Source organism: Phoca vitulina, unplaced genomic scaffold (assembly GCF_004348235.1).
Source record: "Phoca vitulina isolate PV1807 unplaced genomic scaffold, GSC_HSeal_1.0 scaffold19, whole genome shotgun sequence".
In the NCBI taxonomy this organism is placed as follows: Eukaryota; Metazoa; Chordata; class Mammalia; order Carnivora; family Phocidae; genus Phoca; species Phoca vitulina.
In genome coordinates, this window is record NW_022589722.1 from 2,083,368 (window position 1) to 2,100,604 (window position 17,237).

Here is a 17,237-nt window from a genome sequence, read left to right on the forward strand (position 1 = left end):
TTTTTTTTTTAAAGATTTTATTTATTTATTTGAGACAGAGAGAATGAGAGAGAGAGAGCACATGAGAGGGGGGAGGGTCAGAGGGAGAAGCAGGCTCCCTGCTGAGCAGGGAGCCCGATGCGGGACTCGATCCAGGGACTCCAGGATCATGACCTGAGCCGAAGGCAGTCGCTTAACCAACTGAGCCACCCAGGCGCCCGGAATGATTCCAGTTTTTAAATATTAAAATTGATCAGAGTCTGCTCGATTAACCACGACTGGTATACAGTTTACTAATTAGGTTTCATATGACAATTTAAACATATTGTTGCCAACAAACTATCCCACATATATGGTGATAATAATTTGTGATACCAATCTCTTGAATAAAATAGAAATAATGTAAAAGACATAAATTCAATTTTTTGGCAGAAAAAATTTTAATTAAATCTACTTAGCCTAATAAACATATAAATATATAATGTGAGGAGGTGGTTGATATATGATATTTCAAGTAATATGAGAAGTAGAAAGTATAATACTTTGGAGGCAATACTTCAGAGTACTCTGCAGTAATGCAAAATAGTACAAAACAACAACAAAACCCAAGGTTGTCATTCCAGAGTTGACAAAGAAAGAAAGACAGAATCCCAAGAGAGTAATGGTGACCATCTAAATTCTAAGATCCAATCCTTCAAGTTAGAATCCTCCAAAATCCATTCAGAACAATCAGAGCACAAATAACCTTCCACAGTGTACACCCTCAGCATACCCATGAGAAAGATAATAGCACAAATTCCACTGTATATATATAAGTGAAAACAATAACACCCAGAACAGGCAGAATTGGCTGAGGAGCCCAAACCAGAGCAAACAAATGATCAGAAAACAGATCAAAATATGTGTCATTTATTAAAAAAAAAAAAAAAACCAGACAAACTACAGCAAAAGAAAATTAAGGAAGCTAATAATTCATCCAGACTTCTTTCCCATCTGAAACAGAATCATCTGGGTCCAGGAAAATCCAAATAAATATTCAGAAAAAAGAAAAAAAAAAACCCTAGAATTACAGTCAATTAAATTTACCGAGAGGAAAACAAAATAGCTGATTTCAGGTAGGAGGAAGGGACCCTATGGTTAGGCTATCTTTCTGTTGTACCATGAAGCAAGGAAGCTTTTAGAGGTTAGTAGGAGCAAATCTAAAGGACACAGAAAATAGCTTGAAGAGGTTTCTATTGAGAAAATTTGGGAAAATCAATCCATCAAAAAATGACTATGATTGATAGAAAAATATTGAATTAATATAAACTCATGTATATAAGGTAATGATAAAAAGAAGAGAAAGAGAAAGAAAGAAACCTATCTATCACAATTAGAGCTGATCGCTGCATCATCTTCTGATTCTAGAAATTGGTCATTGAAAGGAAAGTATTAAGGTTTCCTGCATTTCCAGAAGGAACTGTATTTCATCCACATTTAATGATTGGCATTTTCAGATAGTGGACAACAGGCAGCAAGGGCAATGATCTCTGAGAGAAAGGGAATGAAAATAGTAAGGGCCAGGATTTTTCTAGTTTGTTCCCAGAAGGCAGTTTTCAAAAGTCAGGGCAGGACATTGATGAAAGAAATTGAAGAAGTCCCAAATAGAAAGATATCCTGTGTTCATATATTGAAAGAGTATCATTAAAATGTCCATACTTCCCAAAGCCAATAGATTCAATGCAACCCTTATCAAAATTCCAATGGCGGTATTTTTTATAGAAATAGAAAAAAAATTCTAAAATTTGTCTGGAGTCACAAAAGACCTTAAAAACCCAAAGCAATCATAAGAAAGAATAACAAAGCTAGAGGCATCATACTTCCTGATTTCAAACTACTGTATATTAAAAAGCTATAGTAATCAAAATGGGATGGTACCGTCAAAGAAACAGACACAGTTCAATGGACAGAATCAAGAGCTCAAAAATAAGCCCACGCATTTACAGTCAGCTAAATATTTGACAGGAGAGCCAAGAATACTTGGTAAGGAAAGGATAGTCTCTTTAATAAATGATGCTGGGAAAACTGGACAGCTACATGTAAAATAATAAAATGGACCCCTATCAACAATTAGGACAGTTTCTGCAATGCAAAGACAGAAATAATTCATGTTTCCTTCATCCGGAATAGAAAAAAAAAAATTGTAATAGATTGGGCATCAGATAGAGTATTCAGAAGAGTATTGCCTTAGTACTGAGGTAAAATTAGCCCAAGACTGGAGCCTTCTCTGAAACCAGCACTCTGACAGCAAAAATTGGCAAAGGGAATTATTATTAGAAAGGGAAATTATAACTGGAGGGTATTATGCTGAGCGAAATAAGTCAATCAGAGAAAGACAAGTATCATATGGTTTCACTCAGATGAGGAATATAAGAAACAGCATAGAGGATCATAGGGGAAGGGAAGGGAAAACCATATTCCAGAAACTGTTCTAATTGTTCTTTTCCAGCGATCCCTTAGCAGTTGTTGGACAGTGTTCTCACACACAAGCCTAGTGCTCAGTTAAAGACATGAGGGAAACCCTTTATAGATCTCTCTCTCTTTCTCTTTCCCTCTCTCTCCCCGTGTGTCTCCCTCCCTTCACTTGTAGTCTCCATGTAGCTTTCTCCTCTCCGGTACTCTGCCCATGAATTCCAGCCATGTCAGAATCTCAAGCTTCTCAACTATGTCTCCTCACCCTAGGGAGCCCACTGTCTCAATGGATTCTCTCTCCTCGTGCTGCAGCCTAGAAACTCTAAACAGTGAGCTGTGGCAATCATCTCATTTGTTTCCCTTCTACCGGGAATCATGCCCTTTTCTGCTTGTTGTACAAAATATGAATATTTGTTTCACATATTTAGTCTAGTGTTTTAGTTAAGGAGAAAGGGTAAATAAGCCCCCTATTTCTTCATCATGGTCAGAAATAGCTTGCTGGTTATACAATTCTTTGCCTGTACTTTCTTCTCTTTTTCTTGATAAGTAGTATGCATTATTGTCTTGCTTTTAATGTTACTTGGAACATCTAGAGGCACCTGTTTTTCTTTCCACTGTAAATGATTTGGCAAATGTAAAATGGATTGGTTGTGTTGCCTGGAGGCTTGTTAATTTTTTTTTAAGTAGGCTCCACGCCCAGTGTGGGGCTTGAACTCATGACCCTGAGATCAAGACCTGAGCTGAGATCAAGAGTCGGATGACTGACTGAGCCACCCAGCTGCCCCTGGGCTTACGTCATTTTTTTTGAAAGAAAAGATTTTCAAACTGTGCTACATGTGTGGGTGTGCACACATGCACAAATACACACAAACCCAAACATTAAACTGTACAAAAGAAACATATTTAAAACATAGATATTCAAAAAGCCTAATGATAAAGGAATGAGCAAAGTGTTTTAAACAAGTTCAGACAATGAGATACCACAGTTTGGCACCCTGATATACAATGTGAGTGGATAAAAGCCATAAAAGCATAAAACTACTCAATTAAGGGCACTTTGTAAAGCTAAATGCTACCATTCCAGACAAATACCACCAAATAACACAACCAGCAACTTCTTAAATCAGAAACAACAGAAGATTCAATAAGTCAAAATGCCTAATGTTACGAGTCTATAAATTCTCACAGCCTAAAACAGGTCAAGAGACCAAAAATTGTGAAATATCAGAACAGAAACATATGTAAATCAAGAACTCTTAGAAACATAAGCACATGTTTACGGATCTGCAAACACAGTGAGGGATAGTAATACTATTCTCTCAGAATCTGTGGTTTAGGGCGCCTGGGTGGCTCAGTTGGTTAAGCGACTGCCTTCAGCTCAGGTCGTGATCCTGGAGTCCCGGGATCGAGTCCCACATCGGGCTCCCTGCTCAGCAGGGGGTCTGCTTCTCCCTCTGACCCTCTTCCCTCTCGTGCTCTCTGTCTCTCATTCTCTCTCAAATAAATAAATAAATAATCTTTAAAAAAAAAAAAAAAAGAATCTGTGGTTTAAATAGTCAAAAAAATAGCAAAGACAGAGCATCTGAATAATCCAACATTTTCTCTTAATATTTAATTTTTGTGTGTGTGTTTTGGTCAACAAAGTATATATGGTAGGTAGGGATTTTAAAGAATGTTTCTGGTCTGACCATAAACCAATATAATACAAAATAATCCAACAAAAGAGGAGAGAGCCACATCCCATGAAAGAGATACTGATGGTTTAGGTGGAAATGTGATGGAGAGAAGTGAAGAGTTTTAAAAGCAAGGTAACTCCTAGATATCATGGTAGCATTACTGGGTAGCCATTTTTATGTTTTTTAAAAATTATTTATTTATTTTGGGGGGAGGGAGTCAGAGCGAGAGGGAGAGAGAATCTTAAGCAGACTCCACCCTGAGTGTGGAGCCTGACATGGGGCTCGATCCCACCACCTGAGATCATGACCAGAGCCAAAAACAAGAGTTGGATGCCCAACGGATTCCACCACCCAGGCCTGGTAGCCATTTTTAATCCACAGACACTCTGCAACAGCATTAGTCTCTTAGGGTCTAGTGTGAAAAGAAAGCATGTCGATACAAGTAAGTAATGAAACTATTTATTGAAAACCACTAAATTGAGCTTGGCAAACTCAAGCTCACCATAGTTTACAAACTGGAAGTATTAAAAGAAAGTAAAAACTTGGTTTGAAATTCTTAAACAGGTGAGCACACCTTGATGACATAAACTGCAGTAGCAGTTTCAAGCTCCTGCTTGAAAATATCAGTCACACAAATGAGGACAGATTATTTGAGCAATATTTTGGTTCCATGTTCAAACAGTATCTTATTTTGTTAGAAAGTTTTGACTTAGTCTTCAAATAATTTTAGAGAGGTAAAAAGTTTTTCAGAGGTCATGGGTTGATTATTACAGATTAGGTTCATTTAGAAAAATGATAAATCATATTATCATGGTTTGAGTGAATTATTTTCTCAGGATGATATATATCATCTTTATATAACCTAAATGTCATGAGAAATTTATTTGCTAAAAACATATGCTACAATACACCGTATCTCTTGCACGTGTAATGGGACATGTTTTGTTTAGTAGTTTTACTGCAAATGCTTTAAAAAACAGCTTCTTTGTCAGAAATTTATAATACAACACTGTTGATTATGAATATAGTTATGGAAATAAGGATATATAAAAACCCTACTCCTCTGCTCCAAATGTATGCAAAGTTGGCACATCTGGTTCAATAAGACTTCTTTTTTTTTTTTAAGAATCACATTCTCTTTGGAAGATCCAGGTGTTGAATGTTCACATATGAAACTACTTCAAAGACATAACTATTTAAAAATCATTTGGATGTAATGCTATACCAAATAATTAATTTTTTAAATGGAAATAAATTATTTTCACTCTATAATTCCTTTGTAAAGATTATTACATATGAATTTATGGATATATTTATTTATATTCACACATAAAATGTATATTATATAGTCATGTATTTACATACAATTTTGAAATTATAAATAGTGTAGCATATACTCCTATACACTTATATACACATAATTATACATATATAAATATATGACAATGAAACAAGTCAGTCAGTGAGAAAGTATTATTCTTTCTCACTATTTAATACTAATCCTACCTGAATTTTGTCTTCTTAACTTTACAAACCATCTCCAAAGAGGAGACAAGACATTCTTAGTAATCTTTCTGTCCTATAATATTTTTCTTTCCCACCATTCTGTCTAATCTTCTCTTCTTTTCTTTACAACCTTTTGACATTACATGACCTCTCTTACAACCAAATTTGAGCAAAATTCAAAATTTAGATCTTAAGCTAGGACTCCTTCCTGAGCCTATTTCCAATTTTTGAATAGAGACTATTATCTCTAGGCAGATTTCCTGCTATTCACACAAAAACAGTGAATCTAAAACTACAGGATGGTTTTCCATTCCAGCTTGTTCGTGTTTGCCGTCTCATTTTTGGTAGGCCTAGATTTCTAATCGCCAAATTAAATCATCTCAAAAGTTATTTGTCTCCTGCTCTCCCAAAGTCAGAAATATTCCAAGTTCTGTCTCAAGCCTTCAATATCTCACCTGCCACAATTTCTCCCCGCCCCTCCCCCCCACCCCCCGCTCCCCCATTCTCACTGCCATTATCAGAGTTCAGGTTAATACTTCCTGATGCTGATGGTTTTTCCTACCCGTATGCTGTTCATCATTTGTTTCTTAAGTATCAGTCCCTGAACCAGAAGCGGGAAGCTAGTTTGAGAGTTCCACTGCTAGGCGGGAAGTGAGAAGATCCACCCTAGATGCTGGGATGCATTTCCAGGTGGGGGGCGGGGGTTGGCTGTCAGTCAGGTCAGGTTAGTAGGAAAAACGTAACAACAGGGCTTTGCTGTGCACAGGACAGAAATCAAGAAAGCTGCCTGCAAATGGTCTCAGTCATCACAGTGATAACACAATGCCCGGTGGTAAACCACATGGTAGCAAAAGCACAGCCAGCCCTGCACAGAGCTCACTGAGGCGGTCCGTTCAGACCCGGATTTCCCCTGCCACCCAGACCCCAAGTTTTATGCACTGAAAACTGTACAGAGGCCAAACCCCGTTGGTCTATTTCAGTCCTGCTCTTTGCAAAACTAGAGGAAGGAGATCCTAACGACTGTTAGTCCTGCTCTTTGCAAAACTAGAGGAAGGAGATCCTAACGACTGCTAAGAACTATTTTATTTTTCAAGTTCTGGAATTAGCTGCACTTTTATTTGTACTTTGCACTGCCTAAGAAAGGATGCTTGGAAGACAGCCAAGGAGCACCAAGCAGGTAGAGGAGGCAGAGAATTTGAACAATTCTTTTGGATCAAAACTACAATTTCTTCATCCTGTGTCTTACTTCTCCTTCCCAGTCCTGAGATAAAATAACCAAAGTTTTTTCTGTTTTGTAATAATAAAAGTAGTTTTATATTAAATGAAAAAAAATTTCCTCCAGGAAATACAAACATACTTATGTCCACTAGGGTGGGAGTTCCATTGCTTCAGGTACCGTCTCCCTCTGCTGTCTCTCTACAAGCTGTGTGAGCTGGAGCTATGCCAATCAGTGGGGCTTGGAAGAGGAGCCCCAGGAGCAGCGGAGAATCCATTGCAGGCCAGCACCTCCCTTCTTGACTATATGAAAGGTATCCCCTGTTTGAGGACACTGAAGTTTATACAGGTTGTGATTTTGCTCCATATCAGTAAACTGGAAGAAACACACTGCAAAGTTGCCACCACAGTGAAGCTTAGATTGTTGAGACAGGAGCTTCAGCAATTCCTCTAATAACTGGAGGAAGAGATATGAAATTTAGTAGCTTCATTCAGATAGTTTCAAGATGGTGCCTCAGGGATCTGAGCTGCCACCTCCCAATGGCCTCCCTCTGACCTTTAATGAAGTTAAAGTGCTTACTCATAATGTTTTGTTTGTATACAGTTCTGCATCTTTTAAAATGCAAAGCAAGTGATCACAATTAAAGACTATTGATCAACTAACTTTGAAGTTCTACAAGACTGACTATCTCTGGATTTTGGATACATTGCAGTGTGTGTGGTTGTAGGGACACGACTCCACAGAAATGGGCTACATCCTTCCTCATAGATGCAACCTTGAAACTACTGTAACCACATTGAATGCAAGTGGAAGAATTGACAATCTTCCAGACAGTCCAGAAAAAAAATAGCTAAAAAATTAGATTTGCTTGGAGGCTAGGCAGATGGAAAAAAAAAAAGATTAAGCGAAACTTAATAAGAACCCTTTCTGGAATGGGGTTCAGAATCTTTGATGAGCAGATCAACTAAATGCAAAACAGCCAGTCAAGCAGGACAATACCTTTTTTAGAAGCATATGTTCATACAGTTTATTAGAACTTTTCATTCTACAAGTCTGGTGCTATCAAAGTTTTGTCACAGGGTTAAAGTCACCTATCTCTGAGAAATTTTAGATTAGGAGGATTTTTGAATATCCCATTTGAAACAAAGATAGCCTCATAGTGCCAAAACTTGGACAAGTTTGGCAAAACCTCTGGTTGAAGCTAGACTCAAGGTATGGAAACTAAAATTGTGTGCAAATGGGATGGATCCAGCAGAACTTTGCAATTGCCAACACCAACATCAACATCACTGTGTCAGAAGATAGCTCCTAGGGAAATGCAGCGGATTTCCAAGAAAACTCTGTTGGACCCTCCTTTGGAAAACAACATTGAGCGGAATCAGGCCTGCATTAGAGGTAAAGCTGAGTGACATAGAGTGAAACCCAATCTGCATGTTAGTTCTGGAATCCCTAGCCCTAGTTAGAGACATGTAGGGTTTGAACAATTTAGAAGTATGTAAGGCCAAGGAATGTGAGACACTATTTCACTTCTCAGAGGCTCAACAATAAATCGTCTTATATGTGGATATGCTTTCCTACATAATTCCTTTCCTCCTTAGGTTCAGTCATTTTGTGCATCAGTTTAAGAAAAGTACTGTTCTCTACATTTGCCTCACATTTTAATCTCCATGGATTTGCTCTCCTTTATTACCAATTCCCAATTTTTGAAATATAATTTCAGATCACCAAATGTTACCTTCTTGCTGAACCTCATTTTCAGTCAAATTTGGTTTTCACTTTTTTGAACTCTTACCATTTTATCTATACTTCTCTTAATTTACTTAATACTTTCTACTTCTTGATACTGTTTTTATATGTCTTATTTCCCTTTGGATTCTGAGCTTCTTGTATGTAGAATATTTTTTAAAAACTTCTTATCATGGGGTGCCTGGGTGGTTCAGTTGGTTAAGTATCTGACTCTTGATCTCAACTCAGGTCTGGATCTTGGGGTCGTGAGTTCAAGCCTCACATTGGGCTCCATGCTGGGTGTGGAGCCTACATAAAAAACAGAACAAACAAAAAATCATATCACTTTAGTACTTGGAGAAGTGTTTTTTTGTTTTTTGTTTTTGTTTTTTTTTAAAGAACAAATAACTACTGGTGTGTGTGTGTGTGTGTGTGTGTGTGTGTGTGTTGCATTGCAGAAATCTTAAACTTGAGGCTATGAGAAAACTACTAGTCCGTGAATATTTGTATTTCTTTCCCACACCACTCTTCTATCTTGTCTAAGAGCTTCCCTTCCATGACCCAGACCTACAATGTAATTGCTAGGCATTTTGGTTGCAAAATGCAAAACTTAACTTTTTCCATTACCAAAATGAAAAGTGAGGATAATGCCATTTGTTAGTTTTAGTATTTGGTGGATTGAGATATTTCATTACTGAGATAAATCAAGATCTTTTAGAATATTTAAGAAATGCAGCAGCAAAAAAAAAAAAAAAAAAAGGAAAGGAATGTTGACACTGTGGACACTTTGAAGAACATTAGCAAAATAGAGTAATTAGTTTGTGCCAGGAGAGCCTGAGACATATGTAATCTGATCTAATATCAGAATTCAGATATGGTGCAAAGTTTTAGAAGCCATATAATTTTGGGATAGATATTATTTGGATCTGTTGGACCGTCTGCTTATCTTTAGTACCTCACACATATGCACATATATGTATAGAAATAAAGACTCTGTCATTGTAACACTATAAATATTTATTTCAAATCATTACTCTTAGACACAGATAAAGTATTAGTTGCACAAACACTTCATTATTTTTCTTCTTGGGAAGACACTGTGGAAATTTGTGTGCTAGTTTTGATCAACTCAGGAAAAAATGGTCATTTATTAAAGAATTGATGCTGATGTGAAGTGACAAGTGAATTATTATACCACAGAGCTGTTTGCTTAGAGTGCATATGCTTGTGCATGTTACCACAAATTCTTCATGTTTCTAGAATGTTACTTGGACTGTGTGCAACAAACCACCAAACGTTAATGAGTTCAGTTCTCTCTCTAGCTCTTTAGGGTAAAATCACACGTCCCCAGTGCAAACTATTCCATGGCCATATCAGAGATTGGGAAAAAGAGAACCCATAACCCTACCCATCTGAATGAATGTGGCTACATTAATCTATCCCAAGGCACTAAGCTTTAGTTTATATTTTATTTAAGAGTCTATGTTTAAATCAACAAAATGCAAAAGTAAAGTTACATTCTCCAAATCCTATGGGCTTGTAGCCAACACTTAACCCCACATTTGGGAAAATCATGAAAGAAGTCTTGCCATCAACTGTTCATCTGTCTGACATTGCCTTTATGTATATCTGACTTGCTTGGCTTGCCTTTTTTTTTTTTTTTAAAGATTTATTTATTTATTTGAGAGAGCGAGAATGAGAGAGAGAGAGTACATGGGGGGGGGGTTAGAGGGAGAAGCAGGCTCCTCGCCGAGCAGGGAGCCCGATGCGGGACTCGATCCAGGGACTCCAGGATCATGACCTGAGCCGAAGGCAGTCGCTTAACCAACTGAGCCACCCAGGCGCCCTTGGCTTGCCTTTTTTAATGCTTGCCCGATTTGTTATTCTACTTTGTGGAAGGCTGTACACACCCTCAGGGGCAGTATTCAATACTTTCTGATGAAAAGAAAGACTGTTGCTGACATAGCAAAAGCTTCAGGAAGTCACAAAAATGAGAAGGGTTTTACAAAACTTATTATCTTTACATTTTATACAAAGGGCTCAGATATCGATGGAACGAATGTAATTGTTTTTTAATGTTAAGATTTTTTTTTTTACAGTCCCATGTTGTGTGGTCCACTCGTAGCTATAGGTGGTAGAAGTAGAAAATGATAGAGCCTAGGTTATTCCTTAGGGTTCACAGTGATGACCAGCAAATTTATTTTCTGCTTGACGTTAAGCAGATAGAAACACAGATAGAAAATGTGTAGCATTGACAAGCGGGAGGTTTCTTGTCACTAAGTATTAAAACAGTAAAACTTGAAATGAGGATTGGGAAGAGAGAACAATCTTTTTCAACACTGAAGCTAACTAAGACCAGAAATATTCAGTATTTACCAACTTCTGTTTTAGAATATCATTCTCTTACAGATTTCGAGTTTCCTTCCATTGAGCTAAAAAAGTCTAGCTAGAGTGGAAACAATAATAGCCAACATGGAACTAAGCACTTTAGCAAGAATATAGGAGATAGCACTTAAGCAAATTGTGGTCATGCAAGTTGTTTTGAGTTGTGGCAGGGAAGAAAGTGATAATGATGATGATGATAACTGACTCATTCAGAGGGCTGTAAAATAAGTTTAGTCTTCCACAAAACTCACGAAGTAGAGAGGCATCTGGGGGGCTCAGGTGGTTGAGCATCTGGCTCTTGGTTTCTGCTGGAGTCATGATCTCAGGGTCCTGAGATTGAGCCCTGTGCTGGGCTCCATGCTCAGTGGGGAATCTGCTGGAGGTTCTCTCTCTCCCTCTTCCTCTGCCCCTTCCCCTGCTCTTGTTCTCTCTCCCTCTCTCTAAAATAAATACATCTTTAAAAAAGAAACTCATGAGGTAAGAAAGAATACATTTTGTGATTATTCTCACGTTACAAATAAGTGCACTATAGAGCAGATAGAGTAAGTGATGTGCCCAGAGACAGTATATAGCAAGTATGTTATAGAGGTGTGATAAATGACAGGTTTTCAAATCCCTGACTTCTTAAGCATTGGGATCTACTCAAACTGTTTATCAGAAAGATCTAAAAATCAGGTGCTTCCAAATCAAGCTAAATTTGGGGTAAAGAAATAATATTAAAGCACATTAATAATCATATTTCTATCATTAATATGAGAAGATAACACACAAGATAATTTCCCCCCCAAAGGGATTGTGCAAGCATTTATGCACAATTACTGGAATAGTAGAAAAGTCTGTAATACATTGTCTTGATAAAATTGCCACACATTTTTGTATGGTAATAGATCAGATAAACTGTAACTTGAATTCAGTAATGCCAAATATCAATTTAAGTGGATAAATATGATATATGCCCAAATATATTTTATTATTTAAATAATATGCTTAGTGCTAACTGTTTTCCTCTTTATGTAAGAGTGGTTTTTCCTAAGTTTGTTATTAGATTCTAAAATCAGAATGAATGTGTCTGTTATAGATAATTCATTACCAGTTATTTACCCTTTCATTCAAAGCACATATGGAGTTCACCCTGTGTACCAGGAATCTGTGCTAGACAACGCACTATGACTGCAATTTCTATCCAGCCTAACTAGAACAGGAAAAAAACAAAAACAAAAACCAAAAACCTTACCGAGGAAATAAAATAAAATCACATATCGTGTTTGGAAATAACTTCCTGGTAGCTATTATCAAGAAGTTTTAGAAATATCATTAAGTGATGGTTTAGTCTGTGTTGCCCTAAATGTTACATATTACTTTTGCTCTTTCAATGTTTCCTGAAGTTTCACTACCACGTGAAATTGTGCTAGAGAGCAAAGATTAGTAAGTTCATTTTCTTGCACTACTGTTTAGTGCAAAGTAAATGGAAAATAAATTACATCCATAAAGTGTTACATTAAGACATTAGGAATGTCCACATACGTAGAAACACAAAACGGAGAAAGAAGGAAGTTGCCTGTCTACTTGGAAGTTGATGTCTTCAGGAAATGTTTCAAAAGGGAGAGGCTGACCGATGGAGAAGGGTAAGGGTGCAGAACATTCCAGACAGAAGGTACGCAGAAAGTAGCATGTAGTGGAACATTTCTGTTTTCTGAAGTTGTTATTTTTGCCCCTTTCTTAAAATCTTACCACCATCCAAGCAGAAACAGTACACATTAAAAAACTACTAAGACCTTGACAAACGAAATGAACAGACTGGTTTCAGACTTGCAGTCCATAATAATTTTATTTAAAAGGAAGATAATGAGAAAATATCTTTGGACTTTATGCCCCAAGGGAAATGTTCTTGTACCATAACTGCAATTTGCAAAGGCTCTCTTTGTTTCCCAGGGGCAAAATAAAATATTTTATTCTGATATGTAAAGTCTTAAGAAATAAAATTCAAGTATTAAAAATATGTATGGATATCCACTAAGTCATTTAGAGATGAATTAAGAACCAAGAATGGAGAGACACAGTGAAAAAGGACTGCAGCTTTTCTTTTACTTAGTTGTGATTCTGAATTTAAGAAACCAATAAGAATCAGGGGTTCTCATGTTGAAATTGAATCTGAGCAGTGAAGCTGGACTTTGTATTAAATACTACAAAGCTCAGGGCGCCTGGTGGCTCAGCCGCTCGAGCGTCAGACTCTAGGTTTCAGCTCAGGTCATGATCTCATGGATCTTGGGATTGGATTGAGTCCTGTGTCAGGCTTTGCACTCAGCAGGGAGTCTGCTTAGAGATTCTCTCTCTCTGCCCCTCCCTGCACTCTCGCCCGTGAGTGCCCTCTCTGTCTTAAATAAATAAGTCAACCTTAAAACAAAAATAACAAAAGAAACTACCCTCCTCAATTTCCTCCTAAAACTTAACAAAGGCTGACCTTCCCTTTGTGTCTTTAGACTTGCCTATGGTTTACCATAGTTTGTGTCGAATTGCAATTCTTCTATTTCCAAATAAACTCTAAATAATAAATGAATAAATAAATAAATAAATAAAATACTACAAAGTTCAGTTCTCTTTCATACCTTTGAATTTTCTAGAATCAAGAAATATATTAATATAACTGTATCCAATATTCAATTAGAATACATTATTCCTTGTTTATAACCACTAGAAGTGGTAACTGAATTTCTTCCATTCACAAACTGTGTATGCTTATGATGACTATAACATTTACATAGTTTGGAATTTACAAGCATAACTGCCAATGAATTTTGGTTTTGGTTTACTCCCATCAGAAAGGTAGATTTGAGGTGGGTAACTTACAGATTACTGCTATGTCAAGAAATTTGAGATATGAATTTTTTTCTGTATCTTTAAAACTCTTCCTGAATGAAAATGTTCAATATAATTTGTCAATAAATCACCTCCACATATTCTCTTTTATCTAAGACCTATAAATGTTCTTATATGTTTACTAATCTTAACTACATGTAAAATTTTAACTATGTAAAAATGCATACAGAAAAACAATTAAAGAACTACAATGACATTAATATTGGTTGTTTGTGTTTCATACAAGTATGGGTGGTTATTACTTCCTTATATTATCTATATTTCCTAATCCTCTGTAATAGACACATAACATATTTAAAACAACATATTTGTTTTAAAAAGCAACTAAAATTCTACATATAATATATTTTAAAAATTATGCAAAAAATCATGAAGCAAAAATGCTAGGAGGTATTAATTCTAAAGGCAAAAAAACGTGTTCTGAGCTGAGGAATATTTCAATTCTTTCTCTTTTTATATTTTGTAAAATTACTGCTCACATATTAATTTTACGGAAGACATAGTTTTCATTTCTAAAAAGACTCATAACTGTACTTCAGTATCTAAATGGACAACTTAGGCCATAAAATTCTACATCACAGTGCTTGACAGTTACATAATTTCAGGTTGACCAGAAGTGCTAATTCAGATATAAGAAGACAATTATCATTAACCATCCTACAGCCTGCTCTTGGTGAAATTGAAACAATCATTTCCATAGTTAAATGCTCAAATGTAAAGACTGTAAGTATCTGTGGCCTAGGGATTCTTATAGTAATAGTATAATTGACATTTTAAAAAATGTATTGTAAAGTCTCAATCCCGTTCATTCACTTTGTTATCAGAAATCTTAAAAAATTCTAATATATCACTTTTTTTTTTTCAATTACCAGGTTCCTAAGGTTAGGATTAAACCTAATAATGTTAACAGTTTTATAACAACATTAGTTCATTTGTTTTACCCTCAAATGGAAACAGAATCAAAACTTTGTCTTTTCCCCGTGGCTACTGATTTCCTGAAATAGATTGTCAAGTCATTTAAAAAAATAATAATAAATTTAAATCTAGATTCATTACCAGTTCCTTAAACATAATTTTTATACCAACCTTTCAGTCTCTCTTCCTTTTCATTCTCCCGTGGTAGGAATTTCTTTATTGATTAGGAAGCTATGGCCTGAGTGCATAATGAAAATCTGTAATGAAAAACTCATTTGAGAAAGAAATTAATAATTTCAACAGTGAAATCCAATTTTCCTATGTTCATTCTTATAATCTATTTTGCGTTATTTCCCATGTGTACCCCAAACATCACTGACTCATGGCATTGTGCACATATCTATTAAAATGAAAGAATTACATAAAATATGTTTCTTCAAGGCTAACCTCCAGCTCTTTTATATTAAAATAATTATATTTCTATATTCAATAGCTAAAATATTAGAAAATTAAACAGTTTTGCAAATATATTCATTGTTGAGAAATTCATAGAATAATATTTTCATATGTTGTTTCAGGAATTCTATAATTTATTGAAGAAAATAGGCTATTAACTATGAAAAACCACTAAAAAATATCTACATTTTAGGGAAACATATTATATGATAGACACTATGCTACAGGACTTTCTACATGCACTATGTTAAGTCCTTCTAGGACTTCAATAACTAGATACTATGATATCTGTTTTTTAATCCAGAAAAAAGGCTTTAGGGAATGTTTAACAAACTTGTCCAGGGTCGCAAAATGGTTTAGATTCAAACCAAAGATTTTATATATATATATAATATTTTTATAATATATATAATATATATAGTGATAAATTAGGAGAAATACTGCGTATGGTACTATAGATATGTTCTGTGGTTGTGATGGCATGAATATGTCCTGAAATCTCATGTTTTGCTAATTTAAAAATAAAAAAAACTAATGCTACAATAACCAAAGCATTCAAGTCCCATTATTAAGGAGTGAAACATAAAGAGAAACTATATTGCTTTCATTGCTTACTTACACAAGAAATGCAAGAAAGTATAAGAAATAAGAAGCAGTGAATATCCCCCTCCACCATACCCCAAAGTTCCTACTAGAAATAACTAGTTCCCCCCATAATTTAATTTCCCAGGGCCTTTTCTACACACACATAGACACAGCACACACACATCTGCTTAAAATAACACAAATTCACTGAACCACATTATGTGTATTGCTTTGTGTCTTAACATATGTTGGAAGTCTTTCCATGTCAGTACAAATAGAGTTCTGTATTATTTAAAATTGCTGAATCATCTAATTGCAACATTTATTTGACCCTCTCCTTATACATACATCTATAAGTTGTTTCCAAATATTCTCTATTACAAAATTTGCTACAGTGATACAGTGAAAATTCTTGTAATATACCATTGTGCATAATTTTTGGATATAATCTATAAATGAAATTGCTGGGTTAAAGGGTAGCTACATTTATGATACATACTGCCAACTCTCTTTAACCTTGTAATATATCCCTGTGTATTAAATGTAACACTGTTAGAACTGGTTCTGTGTTTCTTGTCAGCATTTCAAATAGATCTTCCCGCCTCCCAATAAATTTAAGCAGATCTGAGAGATTGCTGTTGACAGCTTAGTTAAATAAGCTTTCTTAGCTCTTCCAATCTGTGTGCGTATAATTCTTCCAGAGCCAGAGACATTACTAAAATGGGTCCTTTCCAATTAAAGTAACAACAGTGCATTTCTGTATGGTGCCATTTACTGAGTAGAAGGTGATCTCCATAGAAAATATGCATGTTTCAATCTGCATTGAATTTGATTTCTTAAAATCATTATTAACCAGTTCTCGGTATATTATAAATAAGTATGTCCATCTTCTTAAAAATAGTAACAAAACAGAGCTATCATGAACCATTATTAGGAAACCCTCAGGAAATGGAGGATTTTTAACTTTGAAACTACCCCCCACATCATAAGCAAACTGAACATATAGCATTATAAGAGGAGGTGAAGGGGCTACAAAAGGGCCCTTGGGAAGCATTTTCATAGATATTTTTCTGACTATTGGCTCTTCTGATAATTAAGCATTAAAAGAAGACCTCTCCTGTCTTCCATTTATCCTCAAAAACCATGGCCAGTGACTAAGTTGAAATACCCTAGCAAGAAACATTATTTAAAGATAACTAGACATTTTTGTATTTTTCAATACTTTTATTAGATTTTTATTTTGAAAATTATGTTATCTTTAAAAAGATTTTATTTATTTATTTATTTATTTATTTATTTATTTATTTGACAGAGAGAGAGATAGCAAGAGAGGGAACACAAGCAGGGGGAGTGGGAGAGGGAGAAGCAGGCTCCCTGCTGATCAGGGAGCCCGATGCTGAGCAGGGAGCCCAGGACCCTGGGGTCAGGACCTGAGCTGAAAGCAGACGCTTAACGACTGAGCTACC

At 35.8% G+C, this 17,237-nt stretch overlaps 1 protein-coding gene across 21 annotated transcripts in view; it reads right to left on the reverse strand.

The window, feature by feature from the left end:
• MGAT4C (MGAT4 family member C) overlaps positions 1 to 17,237 on the reverse strand; it is a 727,898-nt gene that overhangs the window by 20,178 nt on the left and 690,483 nt on the right. For 14 of the 21 annotated variants that reach the window (XM_032416622.1, XM_032416619.1, XM_032416615.1 and 11 more), the window contains one exon: positions 14,902 to 14,987. The gene's annotated coding sequence lies outside the window, so the exon portion shown is untranslated. Of the gene's footprint in view, positions 1 to 14,901; positions 15,001 to 17,237 lie in introns of all 21 variants that reach the window. The other 7 variants (XM_032416624.1, XM_032416621.1, XM_032416614.1 and 4 more) reach the window with 2 other exon arrangements.